Source organism: Zalophus californianus, chromosome 17 (genome assembly GCF_009762305.2).
Source record: "Zalophus californianus isolate mZalCal1 chromosome 17, mZalCal1.pri.v2, whole genome shotgun sequence".
In the NCBI taxonomy this organism is placed as follows: Eukaryota; Metazoa; Chordata; class Mammalia; order Carnivora; family Otariidae; genus Zalophus; species Zalophus californianus.
Genome location: NC_045611.1, coordinates 16,042,915 through 16,058,521, shown reverse-complemented (window position 1 = coordinate 16,058,521; position 15,607 = coordinate 16,042,915). Strand labels below are relative to the sequence as shown.

The following is a 15,607-nucleotide window of genomic DNA, read 5'->3' as shown; positions in this document are numbered from 1 at the left end:
GTATTTCTTTGGTGTTGCTTGTGATCTCTCCTCTTTCATTCATGATTTTGTTGATTTGGGTCATTTCTCTTTTCTTTTTGATCAGTCTGGCCAGGGGTTTATCAATCTTGTTAATTCTTTCAAAGAACCAGCTCCTAGTTTCGTTGATCTGTTCTACTGTTCTTTTGGTTTCTAGTTCATTGATTTCTGCTCTGATCTTTATGATTTCTCTTCTCCTGCTGGGTTTAGGCTTTCTTTGCTGTTCTTTCTCCAGCTCCTTTAGGTGTAGGGTTAGGTTGTGTATTTGAGACCTTTCTTGTTTCTTGAGAAAGGCTTGTATTGCTATATACTTTCCTCTCAGGACTGCCTTTGCTGTATCCCAAAGATTTTGAACAGTTGTGTTTTCATTTTCATTGGTTTCCATGAATTTTTTTAATTCTTCTTTAATTTCTTGGTTGACCCATTCATTCTTTAGTAGGATGCTCTTTAGCCTCCATGTATTTGAGTTCTTTCCGACTTTCCTCTTGTGGTTGAGTTCTAGTTTCAAAGCATTGTGGTCTGAAAATATGCAGGGAATGATCCCAATCTTTTGGTACCGATTGAGACCTGATTTGTGACCTAGGATGTGATCAATTCTGGAGAATGTTCCATGGGCACTAGAGAAGAATGTGTATTCCGTTGCTTTGGGATGGAATGTTCTGAATATGTCTGTGAAGTCCATTTGGTCCAGTGTGTCATTTAAAGTCTTTATTTCCTTGTTGATCTTTTGCTTAGATGATCTGTCCATTTCAGTCAGGGGGGTGTTAAAGTCCCCCACTATTATTGTATTGTTGTCAATGTGTTTCTTTGCTTTTGTTATTAATCGCCTTATATAATTGGCTGCTCCCATGTTCGGGGCATAGATATTTACAATTGTTAGATCTTCTTGTTGGATAGACCCTTTAAGTAGGATATAGTGTCCTTCCTCATCTCTTATTACAGTCTTTGTTTTAAAATCTAGTTTGTCTGATATAAGGATTGCCACCCCAGCTTTCTTTTGGCGTCCATTAGCATGGTAAATGGTTTTCCACCCCCTCACTTTCAATCTGGGGGTGTCTTTGGGTGTAAAATGAGTCTCTTGCAGACAGCATATTGATGGGTCTTGTTTTTTAATCCAATCTGATAGCCTGTGTCTTTTGATTGGGGCATTTAGCCCATTTACATTCAGGGTAACTATTGAAAGGTATGAATTTAGTGCCATTGTATTACCTGTAAGGTGACTGTTAACTGTCTGTTGTCTGTGTTCGTTTCTGCTCTTTGCTGTTTTTAGGTTCTCTCTTTGCTTAGAGGACCCCTCTCAATATTTCTTGGAGGGCTGGTTTCGTGTTTGCAAATTCCTTTAGTTTTTGTTTGTTCTGGAAGCTTTTTATCTCTCCTTCTATTTTCAATGACAGCCTAGCTGGATATAGTATTCTTGGCTGCATATTTTTCTCGTTTAGTGCTCTGAAGATATCTTGCCAGTCCTTTCTGGCCTGCCAGGTCTCTGTGGATAGGTCTGTTGCCAATCTAATGTTTCTACCATTGTAGGTTACATATCTCTTCTCCCGAGCTGCTTTCAGGATTTTCTCTTTGTCTCTGAGACTCGTAAGTTTTACTATTAGATGTCGGGGTGTTGACCTATTTTTATTGATTTTGAGAGGGGTTCTCTGTGCCTCCTGGATTTTAATGCCTGTTTCCTTCCTCACATTAGGGAAGTTCTCTGCTATAATTTGCTCCAATATACCTTCTGCCCCTCTCTCTCTCTCTTCTTCTTCTGGGATCCCAATTATTCTAATGTTGTTTCGTCTTATCGTATCACTTATCTCTCGAATTCTGCCCTCGTGATCCTGTAGTTGTTTCTCTCTCTTTTTCTCAGCCTCTTTATTTTCCATCATTTGGTCTTCTATATCGCTGATTCTCTCTTCTGCCTCATTTATCCTAGCATTTAGTGCCCCCATTTTTGATTGCACCTCATCAATAGCCTTTTTGATTTCGATTTGGTTAGATTTTAGTTCTCTTATTTCTCCAGAAAGGGTTTCTCTAATAACTTCCACGCTTTTTTCAAGCCCAGCTAGTATCTTTAAAGTCATGATTCTGAACTCTAGGTCCGACATCGTACTAATGTCCGTATTGAGTAGGTCCCTGGCTGACGGTACTACCTCTTGTTCTTTTTGCTGAGGTGATTTCTTTCGTCTTGTCATTTTGTCCAGAGGAGAATAGATGAATGAGAGAACAAAAGGCTAACAGGTTTACAACGTCCCCAGCAAATATACTGTATACAAATCAGAAAAGACCTGAAACCAGGGGAAAAGAAAGGGAAAGAAAGAAAAAAGAAAGAGAAAAAGAAAAAAAAAAGATAAAAACAAAAACAAAACAATTCAAAAAAGGCAGAATATGATCAAATATGATCAGGCTAGTGCATAGATCAGTGCCACACACTAGATTTTGGGCGTATTTTGGTCTGTTAGAAAAAAGTGCCTCCTAAAATTTTAAAGGAAGAAAGGCATATATGTACAAAATAAGGGTTGATACAATGAAGGGATGGAAGATGACTGTAAAGATGAAAATTATAAAAGATTTTATAAAAGGACTTGGTAAGATAAGTTGTTTGAAAAAAGAAAGAAGATTTAAGGAAAAAAAAAAAAAAGGAAAAAGGGAGAGAATGTGATCAGGCAGGAGACTAGACTAGAACAAAGCCATACACTAGTGGTTTAGGGTATATTTTGATCTGTTAGAAGAAACTGTACCTCAAAATTTTAAAGAGAGAACAACTTATATATATATGCCAAAAACAAGGATAACTACTATGAAGGGATAAAATATGACTCTAAAAATGAAAAAAAAAAATAAAATTTTTTTTTTTTTTTAAAAAGGGATTTATAAGATGTTGGTTGAAAAAGGGAAAAAGAAAAATAAAAAAAAGTCAACAAAAATTAACTTTGATGAAATAATGAATCATGGTAAAAAAAAAAAAAAAAAAAAGAAGCCATGAATCTATGTGCAGTATTCCCCTAGCGCTGGAGTTCTCCTATTCTCCTTGATCGATCAACTTGGTCTTGGCTTGCTGACTGTTTGTGTTGATCTTCTGGGGGAGGGGCCTGTTGCTGTGGTTTCCAAATGTCTTTGCCGGAGGCGGAATTGCCCCGCCCTTGTCGGTCTGGGCTAAGGAAGCTGCTCCAGTTTGCTCTCAGGAGCTTTTGTTCCCTGCAAGCTCTCGGTACAGCTTTGGAGGACCAGGGCGAAAATGGCGGCCTCCCAGTCTCCGCCCGGAGGAGCCGAGAACTCGGGGCCCCACTCCTCAGTGCGCCCCCAGAGAAAAGCAGTCACTCCCGTGTCCCCGGTCTCCGGCCGCACTCCGTGCTCACCCGGCCTGTGATCGAGCGTTGCTATCTCTGGCACCCGACCCCGCTCGGAGTCTCCAAACCCAGCAGATCCCTGCAGTGCGTTCCCGCACCGCTCCTCCCCGGGAAGGAAGGGGAGTCTCCCCGGATCTGCTGCTTGTTGGGTCCTTGCTGGGGGAGCCGTGCCCCGACTGGGCCGCAGATCACAGTTTATGGCAACCCCGAGCTGAGAGCCCGCGACTCTGGTCCGTATCTGCAGCCGGCTTCCCCGCCCCGACACCTGGCAGCTCTGCCGCACTCAGGCACCCCCGGTCTCTCTGTGACCCCAAGGGTCCTGAGACCACACTGTCCCGGGAGGATTCCACCCCCCGCTTAGCCACTGCAGCGGCGTCCCTCTGCCGAGCCAACTTTTAAAAGGTCCGATTTTGTGCTCCGCGGCTCTAGCACTTGCCAGAAGCGGCCGGCGGAGGCCCCTCCCCCGCCGTCTATCCTCCCGAATATCGCCTCGGATTCACTTCTCCGGACGTCCTACCTTCCAGTAAGTGGTCGCTTCTCTGTTCAGAGAGTTGTTGCTACTCTCCTGTTCGATCTCCTGTTGAGTTCGTAGGTGTTCAGAATGGTTTGATCCCTATTCAGCTGAATTCCTGAGACCAGACAAAATCTAGGTCTCCTACTCCTCCGCCATCTTGCTCCGCCCCCATATATTCTGATTTTAATTCTATAAATGGTGACTATGTGCTTTCAAAAGCATTTAGTATTATTATTTTTTTTCTAATTTTCAAAGCTGACTGAAATAATAGCTTAAAACACTAACTTGCAGAATTTTCTGGTTGTTTTAGCTATTAGGTTAATAAGTAGAAGAAAGAAACTTTCCCCATCTTTCAATTAGCAATAATCGCGCCTCAGATAAACCTCATTGGCTACGATACTGCCACTGAGCAAAGCTGAAACTTTCCCCATCTTAACTCTTGCCGGTTACCACAGGAGCCAGTGGGAAAACATCACCCATTGCTGTATCTGAGAATAGTGGAGGAAACAAGTTGAGTTTTTGGGTGGGCTTGTATATAGAAGAAATTAAACCATATAGCATATAAGAATATGCCTTTTTAAAGATCATAATATATCTGCTCCTAGAATAACCATCGCATGTTGCTCTGTTTGCTGTAACTGAATAAAAATGTAGTGGAGCTAGAAACAATTCTGGGAAAGAAAATGAAAACAATTAAAACCAGTTGAGAAGCTTCCATACAAAGCCAAATTTTAAAATAATAGATGTATAAAAAAATAAAATAATAGATTGATAGTTCCATTGACAGGATAGAACTCTGAGCCAAAGAAAGGTACATCAATATGAATTTGTAATTGTTTTTAACATAATGAATTTCTTTCCAAAATATTTTTAATTTACTAAAAAAATCAACTACATGCAAATATCCTTGATCCCTATAACAATGAGATATGGAGATTATTGCGCCTTTGACCAGAGATATGAAGATGAGTGGAGATCATCTTTAGAATGTTATTGCTTTGAACCGTGCCCTGGCTAAAATACTTGAATTGGAGATAGTCGTTTGAGTTAGAAGTGATCCAAATGGTTCAGATGTTCATCAAATCTATCACCCTTCTTTCAGTTAGATTCACTTTATACAGTTTTGGATTATTTATGATTTTCTTGGATGCCCACAGCCAACATTTCTGCCTTGGAGGTGGTATGGAATAACATAAATAAAGACATAGAACCAAAGAGAGAAAATAATTGAAAGGAACCTACTGAAAAAGCAACAGAAATGGAGAACTTACTGGCAGTAGGACTGTTGGTCAGTTTGGTACAGCTTATTGTGGGAATCCTACAGGTGATAGTCATTTGCCTGGAATTTTTCATTAAGCCAGATAAGTGAGATGGCTGACCTGATGGTTTTGGGAAGCAAAAACGACTCATATAAGAATGCATGTCCACTGTAGGATCATAATTTACTGTGATATTTTGCATATAGTGGATGACCCAGTGAAAGGCTTAGGTTCTACAAATGAGTGGTACCTTCATCCCTCAAAGGAGTATTCTATAACAGTTCATTTAAAAAGGAAGTTTAGAAAGTATTACGCTCATGTTAGGCATTTGGTCAATAGTACAATATCTGTAGCCACGGGGCAGTATTACTAAGTAGACTGCATTGTCAATTGTTGTATTCTTTAAAAAGTGTTCATTTCCCAACAACAGTAGGTGAGGACCATCTGATGAGAGTGACTTTTCAAATTATATCTTCAATCAGGAATTACCTGGCCAAGGAATTCTGAAAATTGGTAAATTCATTTGAAAGCAATTATGTGGAGAATTTGTACGTTAGTCACTGTGAAGAAAACCATTTATAAAACCTATTCAGCAATAGTTTTTCATATTTTAGAGAAAAACGTGGAACCACCATGACCTCTCTGGAATGTAGCCCAGGAGAAGGAAAATAGACATATGGAAGAGTTTCAGGATATGTATTCCCCATTCACAAACAACACATTTTTTTTCAAGTTAAAAAGGTCTGACTATGTCTGTGTATTTTTTGGCATTCTCAACATTTCCCTAGTAGCTGATGAGTTACATAACTTCTGTCTGCTCTGGTTCTGTATCAGAAAGGGTGTAGCGTGAATAGGATCGTGGTTTTCAGATATGGATATCAGATCATAAGGTAAACAGCCACATGCCAGACAACTTTGAAGGTCAAGTTGTTTGCATTGTGTCCTTTCTCGCCCAGTGGTGACTTATTTATAAGGGCAAATAGATTATGTGGTGACTTGCCATGGTGTTCTTGGGGAATGTATTGTGTTTTGTCCAGTCCTAGGTTAATCAAGAAAGCCATTCCAATAGTACTTGACAAGGCAGACCAAACTATTATGTGATCCATGAGATTTTTTTTTTTTTAATTGAACTGTGATTTTTCTGGGGGACAATAATAGCAAGGGATATCCGTTTCTGAAAAACTTGAGAGACAAAGGAGGGTTTTCCAGCAACCAAATGAACATGGATTTAAAGTGAATGAAAAGAGAGAAAACCAGAATGACTGTAGGTGTTTTGCATGTCTCCGAGCATGCGCACTTATTTATGTTCCATTGTTTGTGACATGGCATATGATGTCACCCAGTACTGGTCCCTGGAGGGGAACCTAAGTGTACCCAACGTTAACCATAGTGAGATGGACTTTGCCAAAAGTTTAAAGAGAAACACATGATTCCTGGATTGTTCTAGTATCTAATTAGATACTGAGTAGTGGGAGAATGTTGAATAATAAGAGCAGGAAAAAAAATCTGGCATGTCTTTTGTTGAAATTCAATCCTCTCGTTTCCCCCCCTACGTTCTCTGCAAGAGTCTGAAAACTTTTCAATCACTTTTTTAAAGGATGCAGTGAATTTTATCACAATTTTGTCAATCAAAACCACATGTGCTTGCTCCATTGATGACAGAGGATAACAAAATCATATTTGTTAAGACCAAAACTCAGGTAATAAATAACTGGGATGCAATGCAAAATCTAATGTTCTTTAAAAGGAACAATGAACATTGCCGAGAAATTTTATTTGGAGGGTAAAATGAACTTTTTGAAGAGAAAACCATACAAAAGTTGCATTTGTGGCTCAATGACCTTTTTTTCCCTTATCAGACTAATTCCCTTTTTCTGTTCTGAGGTCAGAGTAAGAACTCTCCTGCAAGCTGCCCAGCACTTGTGTGCTGTCGACTAAAGTCTGCAAGGGTGTGTTATGGTCAGGACCATGTTTTAGAGCAAAGATTGGCAAACTAGAGTCTGCAGGCAAATGTGGCCTAGTGCTTGCTTTTGTGAGTCAAGGGTTACTAGATCACAGCAATGTCTGTCCGTCCGTCCATCCATCCATCCATTTATTTATTTATTAAAAGATTTTATTTATTCATTCGAGACACAGAGATCGAGAGAGAACATGAGTGGGGGAGAGACAGAGGGAGAGGGAGAGGCGGCCTCCCTGCTGAGCCAGGAGCCAGACGTGGGGCTCCATCCCAGAACCCTGGGATCATGACTTGAGCTGAAGGCAGACGCTTAACCATCTGAGCCGCCCAGGCGCCCCGTGATGTCCATTTATTGACATGTCATCTGTGGCTGCTTTCATGGTCCACTGGTGGAGCTGAGTAGTTGTGAAAGAGACTGAGTGGACCCCAAAGCCTAATATATTTATCATCTGACCTTTTACTGAAATGGCTTATTAATAAGTTGCTCCTTTAGATGATCGGGAATGTTCAAACAAAATACAAGCAGAATAACTGACTCCTGGGGAACAAGGAGTAAGGGTTGTGGTAACTTACGGAACATTTCCTTCTGATTCTTGGGCTGTGACATTGTTTTGTTTTGTTTTTAGTGCTATAAGGAAGACTAATCCCGTGCATGTGACAAAGGCCATCAGCAGACGCTCAGGGACCTCCATTCTCTATCACTGAAATGATTTGCTCTTGGGTTTGGCTCTGATAGGGTAGCCACAACTCTCCCTCCCCACCCTTTACTGAGAAGGGCCTGGCTACAGCCTAAATGCATGGTAGCTGCTTTAGGAGTGTGGAAGCGTCAGGTTCCTCCTTTGATATGATCACTGTAGAATGGTTTGTCCTAGCATTTGTATCTCAGGATAGTTAAGGGCCAGTCATAGCCTTGCCTTTAGAAAGTGATGAATGTTAGGGTGTCATTTCGTCTGTTTTTATTTTTAGCTTTGGAACCTGTTTGATTTTAGGAATGCTATCAATTTTAATATGATTGCGCAAAGAGAACAAAAGAAATGTAATCATATCTTGAACAAGATCTTTGATCACTTAATTGATGAATTAAAGACTCTCAAAAGCTGTGCACCAGGCGGAATGCTTCAGATTTACCGGTAATTTTAGAAGTCCTTTGTTATTAGTTCCTTATTTCCAGCCGTCCTGCAAAAGGTATTTCAAAATGTATATTAAAGTCAAAGCCAAGCTGCCTCTCTTCTCCAGCAGCTACAGAGCTCCAGGGAACTTTCCTAGGAAGGCAATGTCAGGATATTTGGAAAGATTAATTCATCTCTAGGTGATAGGAACCAGGTTCTGTCCATCTGAAGGGAAAGAAAGGAAGGGGGAGGTGGACAAAATGAGACACGAGGATAAAAATAAAGGCTACATAACTAGAAAAAATAACCATGAAATGAGTAAGGCCTGTGGGCCTTTGCTTAAAAGAAATCAGGCCGGGGGCAGTTAAGAATTTGAATGGTAATATAAAAGGTCTCTACTCTGATTAGATATTTTCAGGTGATTAATACTCTCTGCTGTCCACTACATCATTGTTGGTAAGTATGGAGATGGTAATAATTTTAGCAGGCTGGTTTGATTTTGTGGGCTGCTTATCGAACAAAGCGGAGATGGCAAGTCCAATTTTTCAGCGACCTCTTCCAGCTCTAACTTGTTTGTGTGTCTGAATTGTAGAACATCTTTTGAGCTTACTCCTGCCACTCAGAAAACAAGCTGAATCTCTTGTGTCCAGGGGAATCCCTGGGCACTGGGGACTGCTGGTGCCTTTGTGTTTTGTAGCAAGTAGAGTGAAGAGGAAGCAAACTGATGAGCCATCAGACATCATGGAGGCAGTGTGACAGCAATAGAGTCTTTTGTTGTACATATTCTTGTGACCCAAATGCTGAAATATTTTGTACTTGGGGGCCAAAGTTTAATTTAATTAGAAGTAAATCTGAAGTCTTCACCTGATTTTAGGGAGGCAGTACAGAGAACACTGAATTGTGAGCAGAGGCTTCCTGCATTCTGTACTGCTATTTTCTGAGTCCATATTTAGAATCTCTCTTTTACTTATGACATACTGAATATATGAATGGTCATATTTACCAGTGGGACAGATACACAGCTAGCAAAGCTAACTAGACCGTTTTCTTGGGGGAGGTTTACAAAATAGGCTATTTTGATATTAGAAAGGAAAAAATTGGGTGAATATGGCATAGCTAGATGTTTCTGTAAGAGTTGGGCCTCAGCTGGAAATTTGAGTTTAGTTTTGGGGACCACATCTTCAGAGGTATATTACACATGAGAATGTGTTGAGAATGGTGAGAGGACTTGAAACCATGTATTCATTCATTCAGTGGGGTTTTTGAATGTTTATCATGTACCGACCACTGTATTAGTTATTAGAAATACAACAGTAAAAGACAGATATGGAACCTACCTTCATGGAGCTTAGTCTATAGGGGAAAATGTCAGAGACTGTATTTGAGGAAATATTTAAATGGAGGACTGAAGAATGGGGAAGAACAGGATGAAGAACATTCTGATAGAGTGCAACGTCCTTAGATGGGAAGAAACTTAACATGTGCTAGGAACTACGCACAGGCTACTGTCACTGGGACACAGTGAATGAGGGGAGGGAGAGAGTAAGTTGGCATCAGAGGGGAAGGCTGGGGCCAGATGACCCAAGGTCTTAAGGACCATGTGTGGGAGGTTAACATTTTTTGAATGCCATGGGAATCCACCAAGGGTTTCAAGCAAGAAAGTAACATGATGTACTTTACATTTTAGATAGATTGATTGTTCATGGCTGCCACAGGAAGAATGGCTGAAAAAGGAGTGAGCATGGAAGGAGGAAGGGGACATTAGGAGACTGCATTAGCTCAGGCTGGAAATGATAATGGCAGCTTTGAGGAAGAAAATTGTATGGATTCATGTACATCAAAAAGGAAAATTAGCAGCTCTTGTGTTGGATTGTAGGTGAGAGTGAGGGGTGGTGAGAAATCAAACATGACTTTCAGGTGACTACCATTTGTAAGATAGGGAAGAATAGAGAAGAACATGTCTGAGGAATAGAGTAGGGGAAATAAAGAGGTATGACTGGAGGAACTGGAGACATTTCTTCTGGGGAAATGAGAACTCTGGAGAAGATGAAGTGCTTCATTGTCCACTTTAAATCAGTGGTTCTTAACTATTGTGGGGAAGGTCACAAATTATTTTAGAATGTGATGACAACTGAGGATTCTCTGTGAAGACAAAGGATTGTATATCTGATAGCACATATGATTTTAAGAGCTCCAGGGCCCACCCAAAGCTGACTCCAGCTTTGGTTGGTTCATGGACCCCAGCTTTTAAAAACCCTTCCTTTACGGGCACCTGGGTGGCTCAGTTGGTTAAGCGACTGCCTTCGGCTCAGGTCATGATCCTGGAGTCCCTGGATCGAGTCCCGCATCGGGCTCCCTGCTCAGCAGGGAGTCTGCTTCTCCCTCTGACCCTCCCCCCTCTCATTGTGCTCTCTCTCTCTCTCAAATAAATAAATAAAATCTTTAAAAAAAATAAAAACCCTTCCTTTAAATATGTGAAGGGCTGCCTGTGGAAAAGGTCAATACCTTTTCCACAGGCAGCCCTTCATCATTGATCATTAGACATCATTGATCATTAGACAATCTGGGTTAAAGGTGATGTATTCAAGAAACTTTTGCCTAATTCAACATCTTGAAGATTTACTCTTCTGTTTTCTTCTGGAGTTTTATAGTTTTAGTTCTTACATTTAGGTCTGTGATCCATTTTGTGTTAATTTTTGTGTCTAGTGTGAGGTACAGATCCAACTTCGTTCTTTTTTATGTGGCTATCTGATTGTCCCAGTGCCATTTTTTTGGAAAGACTACTAGTTCCCCATTAAATTTTCTGGACACTCTTTTCAGAAAGCAGTTGACCATAAATGTGAGGGTTTATTTTTGGGCTCTCAGTTCTATTCCATTGGTCCATATGACTATCTTTATGTCAGTATCACACCATCTTGATTACTGTAGTATTGCAGCAAGTTTTGAAATCAGGAAGTGTGAGTCTGCGGCTTTGTTCTGGAATTTTTGCTTTTCCATAGGAATTTTACAATCAGTTTGTCAATTCCTACAAAAAGCTAACCAGGATTTTGATAGAGATGGAGTTTAATTTGTAGATCAATTTGGTGTGAATATTGCTATCTTAGCAATATAGTCTTCTGATTCATGAACATGGAATATCTTTCCATTTATTAGATCTTTAATTTCTTTCAACCCAGCAATGTTTTGTAGTTTTCCATTTATAAGCTCTGTGTTTCTTTGTTATATTTATGTGTATTTTATTCTTTTTGATGCTATTATAAATGGAATTATTTTCTTAATTTCATTTTTAGTTCATTTCAAGTTTATGGAAATATAGTTAATTTTATTATATTGATCCTGTATCCTCCCTTCTTGCTGAACTTGTTTATTAGTGCTAATATTTTTTTAGTGGTTGCCTTGGAATTTTTTTATATACAAGTTCATATCATCTGTGAAAGGAGATAGTTTTACTTTTTTTCAATTTACATGCTGTTTCTTTCTTTTTCTTGCCTAATTGCCCTGGTTAGACCCTCCATTACTATTTTGAACAGAAGTGGTGAGGGAAGATAGACAACCTTGTCATGTTCCTGATCTTAGGGAAAAAACATTCAGTCTTTCACCATTAAGTGTGATGTCAGCTGTGGGTTTTTTTTAGATGTCCTTTATCAAAGCTTGGTAAAACTCCCTTTAATTCTAGTTTGTTGAGTGTTCATATGGAATAGTGTTGGATTTTGTCAAATACTTTTCTGCTTATATTGAGATGATGATTTTTTGTCCTTTATTAATATGGTATATTAATTGATTTTTGCATTTTGAATTAACCTTGTATTCTTGGGGGTAAATCCTACTTGGTCATGGTATATATTACTTTTTATATATTGCTAGATTTGGTTTTTACGTATTGCTAGTATTTTTTTGAGAATTTTTCTATCTATATTTATAATGGATAATGGTCTGTAGTTTTTTTTTTTTTTTTTTCTTGTTATATCTTTGGTTTTGTTATCAGAGTAATAGTGGCCTAACATAATTAGTTGGGATGTGTTCCTTCTTCTATATTTTGGAAGAGTTTGTGAAAGACTGGTATTAATTCTTTTTGAATGTATGGTAGAATTCATCAGTGAGATCATCTGGGCCTGGACTTTTCTTTGTAGGAAGTTTTGAAATTATTAGTGGGCTCTCTTTACTATTTTAGATCTTTGCAGGGTTTTTTTTTTTAACATCTTCTTGAATATGTTTTGGTAATTTGTGTCTTTCTAAAAATCTCTCCCTTTCACCTAGGTCATCTAATTTGTCAGCATATAGCTGTTCATAGTATTCCCTTAAAATCTTTTTTTTTTAAGGTTGGTAGGAATGCCCCTTATGTCACTTGTGATTTTAGTAATTGTGTCTTCTCTTTTTTTTTTCCTTGGTCATTGTAGCTAAATGTTAATTTTGCTGATCTTTTCAAATAAACAACTTTTGGTTTAGTTGATTTTTCTCTATCTTTTCATATATATACGTTAGTTTAATGTTTATATCCTTCCTTTTGTTAGGTTTGAGTTTAATTTTCTCTTCCTCTAGTTTCTTAGAGTAGAAGGTTAGGTTACTGATTTAAGATTTTTCTTCCTTGGGACACCTGGGCGACTCATTTGGTTGAGTGTCTGGCTCTTGGTTTCAGCACAGGTCATGATCTTGGGGTCCTAGGATAGAGCCCCACGTCGGGCTCTGTACTAGGTAGGGAATCTGTTCGAGGATTTTGTCTCTCCCTCTCCCTGTGCCCCTTGCTCCAACTCTCTCACTCTCAAATAAATAAATAAATAAATAAATAAATAAATAAATAAAATTTTCTTTCTTTATAAGTGTTTATAGCTGTAGGTTTCCTTCTGTATACTGCTTTAGATGCATCCACAGCTTTTGGTATGTTGTGTTTTTGTTTTCATTCATCTCAGAGTAGTTTCTAATTTATGTTGTGATTTCTTCTTTGACCCATTAGTTATTTAGGCATATACTGTTTAATTTTCACATACTTGTGAATTCTCCAAATTTCCTTCTCTTACTGATTTCTTAATTGCACTGTGGTTAGAGAATATACCTTCTATGATTTCAGTCTTTTAAAACTTAGCTTTGTTTTGTGGCCAAGCATGTGCTTTATCTTGGAGAATGTCCCATGTGTATTTAAGAAGAAAGTGTATTTTCCTATTGTTGGAAGAGTATTCTAGAGGTGGTTGTTAGATGTAGTTGGTTTATGGTATTGTTTAAATATCTATTTGTTTATTAATCTTTTGTCCATAATTGGAAATGGGTTATTGAAACTCTCTTTATTGTATTTGAGTTGTTTATTTTCCCCTCAGTTGTGTAAAATTACAGTTTTTGCATTATGTATTTTGGGACTTTTGTTGTTAGGTGCATATATTGTTACAGTTATTATATGTTCATGATTGATTTATTTTTATCATTGTGAAATGCCCGTTTATTCACCAGTAACTTTTTTTAAATTTTAAAGTCAATTGTGTCTGATATGAATATAGCCATTACAGTTCCTTTACTGTTGTTGTTTGTAGGATTATCTTTTTCTATCATTTTACCTTCAACCTATTAATGTCTTTGAATCTACTGTCTCTCCTGCAGACAACATGTTGGTGATACTGTTTTTTTTTTTTAAAGTCCACTCTGACAGTCCATGCCTTTTGATTGGATTGTTGGCTCCATTCACACTTAGTGATATGTCTAGAATTCCATCTGCCATTTTGTTTTTTGTTTTCTATATGCCACATGTGCTTTTTGTTTTCCTCTCTCTCCTTGTTGTATTCTTTTGTATTAGTTACTTTCTATGTAACACTTTAATCCCATTAGAGATTTTTAAATTACATTTGTTTCAGATATTTTGTTAGTCATTGTTAGTAGTTATTGTTTTGTTAGTGTTAGTGGTTGTTCTAGGGTTTAAAATTATACATTTTAAGGTATCAGAGTCTACTTCAGATTTATACTGACGTTGTTCAATAAAATCTAAAAGCTTTACTCCTTTATTGGTACATTCCCTCTTTTTTGTGCTATTAATGTTTTATATATTATGTCTATACATATTACAAACCCAACAATGGGTCCCTTGTTATAATTACTATATTTTAATCCTCTAAAGAAGCTGAGAGAAGAAAAGAGAACTTAGTATTTCTACCAGGTCTACTAGCAGCAAATTACTTGGGATAAGTTTTTGTTCTTCCAGGAATATCTTTTTCAGCTTCATTTTTGAAATACAGTTTTGCTGAATGTAAGAGTCTTGGTCGACAGTTGTTTACTGTCAGCACTTTAAATATGTCATACTACTGCCTTCTGGCCTGCGCTGTTTCTAATGAGTAGTCTGCTCTTAATTATGGGATTCCCTTTTACAGGATGAATTGTTTTTTTCTATTACGTGTATGTCAGTGCATGTAATGGTGTCCCACATTTCTCTGAGGTTCTTTTCATTATTTTTATTCACTATTTTCCCTCTGCTCTTCAGGTCGCATGCTTTCTGTTCATCACTCTTCAAGGGTGTAGATTCTTTTCTTTTGCCAGCTATCCTCTTGACGCCCTCTTGTGAATATTTCATTTGGGTTATTGTACTTTCCAGCTCCAGAATTTCTGTTTGGTTCTTTGTAATAGTATCTATTTCTTTATTGATATTCTTCATTTTATATGTCATTGTCATCTTCTAATTCTTTAATAGTGGTTTCCTTTAGTGTTTGAACATATTTATAATCTGCTTTGAAGTCTTTCTCTGCATAGTCTCCTGTCTAGGCCTCTTGAAAACAGCTCCCCACTCTAATGGCTATCCTTTTTCTGCCCTGCTTTCCTTATTGCTGGTCATGATCCCTCTTCCCTCTTTCTGTATCACCAGAGGAACATGGTTGCAGTGTGGGGTAGAATTTCAGTGAGAGGTTGAGGGTCAAAGAGGGTAGTTACATCAGTGGGGAATGAGCTGAAATTGTATAGTAACTCTTACTCTTTTTCAGTGTTCTTTGGTCACCTGAGGATTTCTCACTGGTTGTTTTTCTCTGTAAGCCTCATTCACAGTGCTAACTTGCTGCTGCTCCCCATCACTGTCTCTGTCCTTTCTTGATTTCATTTTCCATATTTTCCTCTCTCCATTCCAGGATTCCTTAATCCTGTAATTTATCCTGCCTACTTTTTTTCCTTCCTGAGTGTTGATATTTAAAAAAATTGCAGTAAAATGTACATAACATAAATATTACCCTTTTAACCATTTTTAAGTGTATAATTCAGTGGCAGTAAGTACATTCATGTACAACCATGGCCACTATCCATTTCCAGAACCTTTTGATCATCCCAAATAGTAACTCTATCCTCATTAAACAGTAACTTTCCATTTCTGCCTCCAAGTACCTGGTACTAGTACCTATATTATACTTTCTGGGTCTATGAATTTACCTATTCTCAGTATCTCACATAAGTGGAAT

General features: G+C 38.3%; 1 non-coding gene across 1 annotated transcript; it reads right to left on the bottom strand.

The window, feature by feature from the left end:
* Positions 1-4,139: 4,139 nt before the first annotated feature.
* LOC113936802 lies at positions 4,140-4,284 on the bottom strand. The gene has a single exon (XR_003524370.1). It is a non-coding gene; the product is annotated as a U4 spliceosomal RNA (small nuclear RNA).
* Between the last annotated feature and the right edge of the window lie 11,323 nt (positions 4,285-15,607).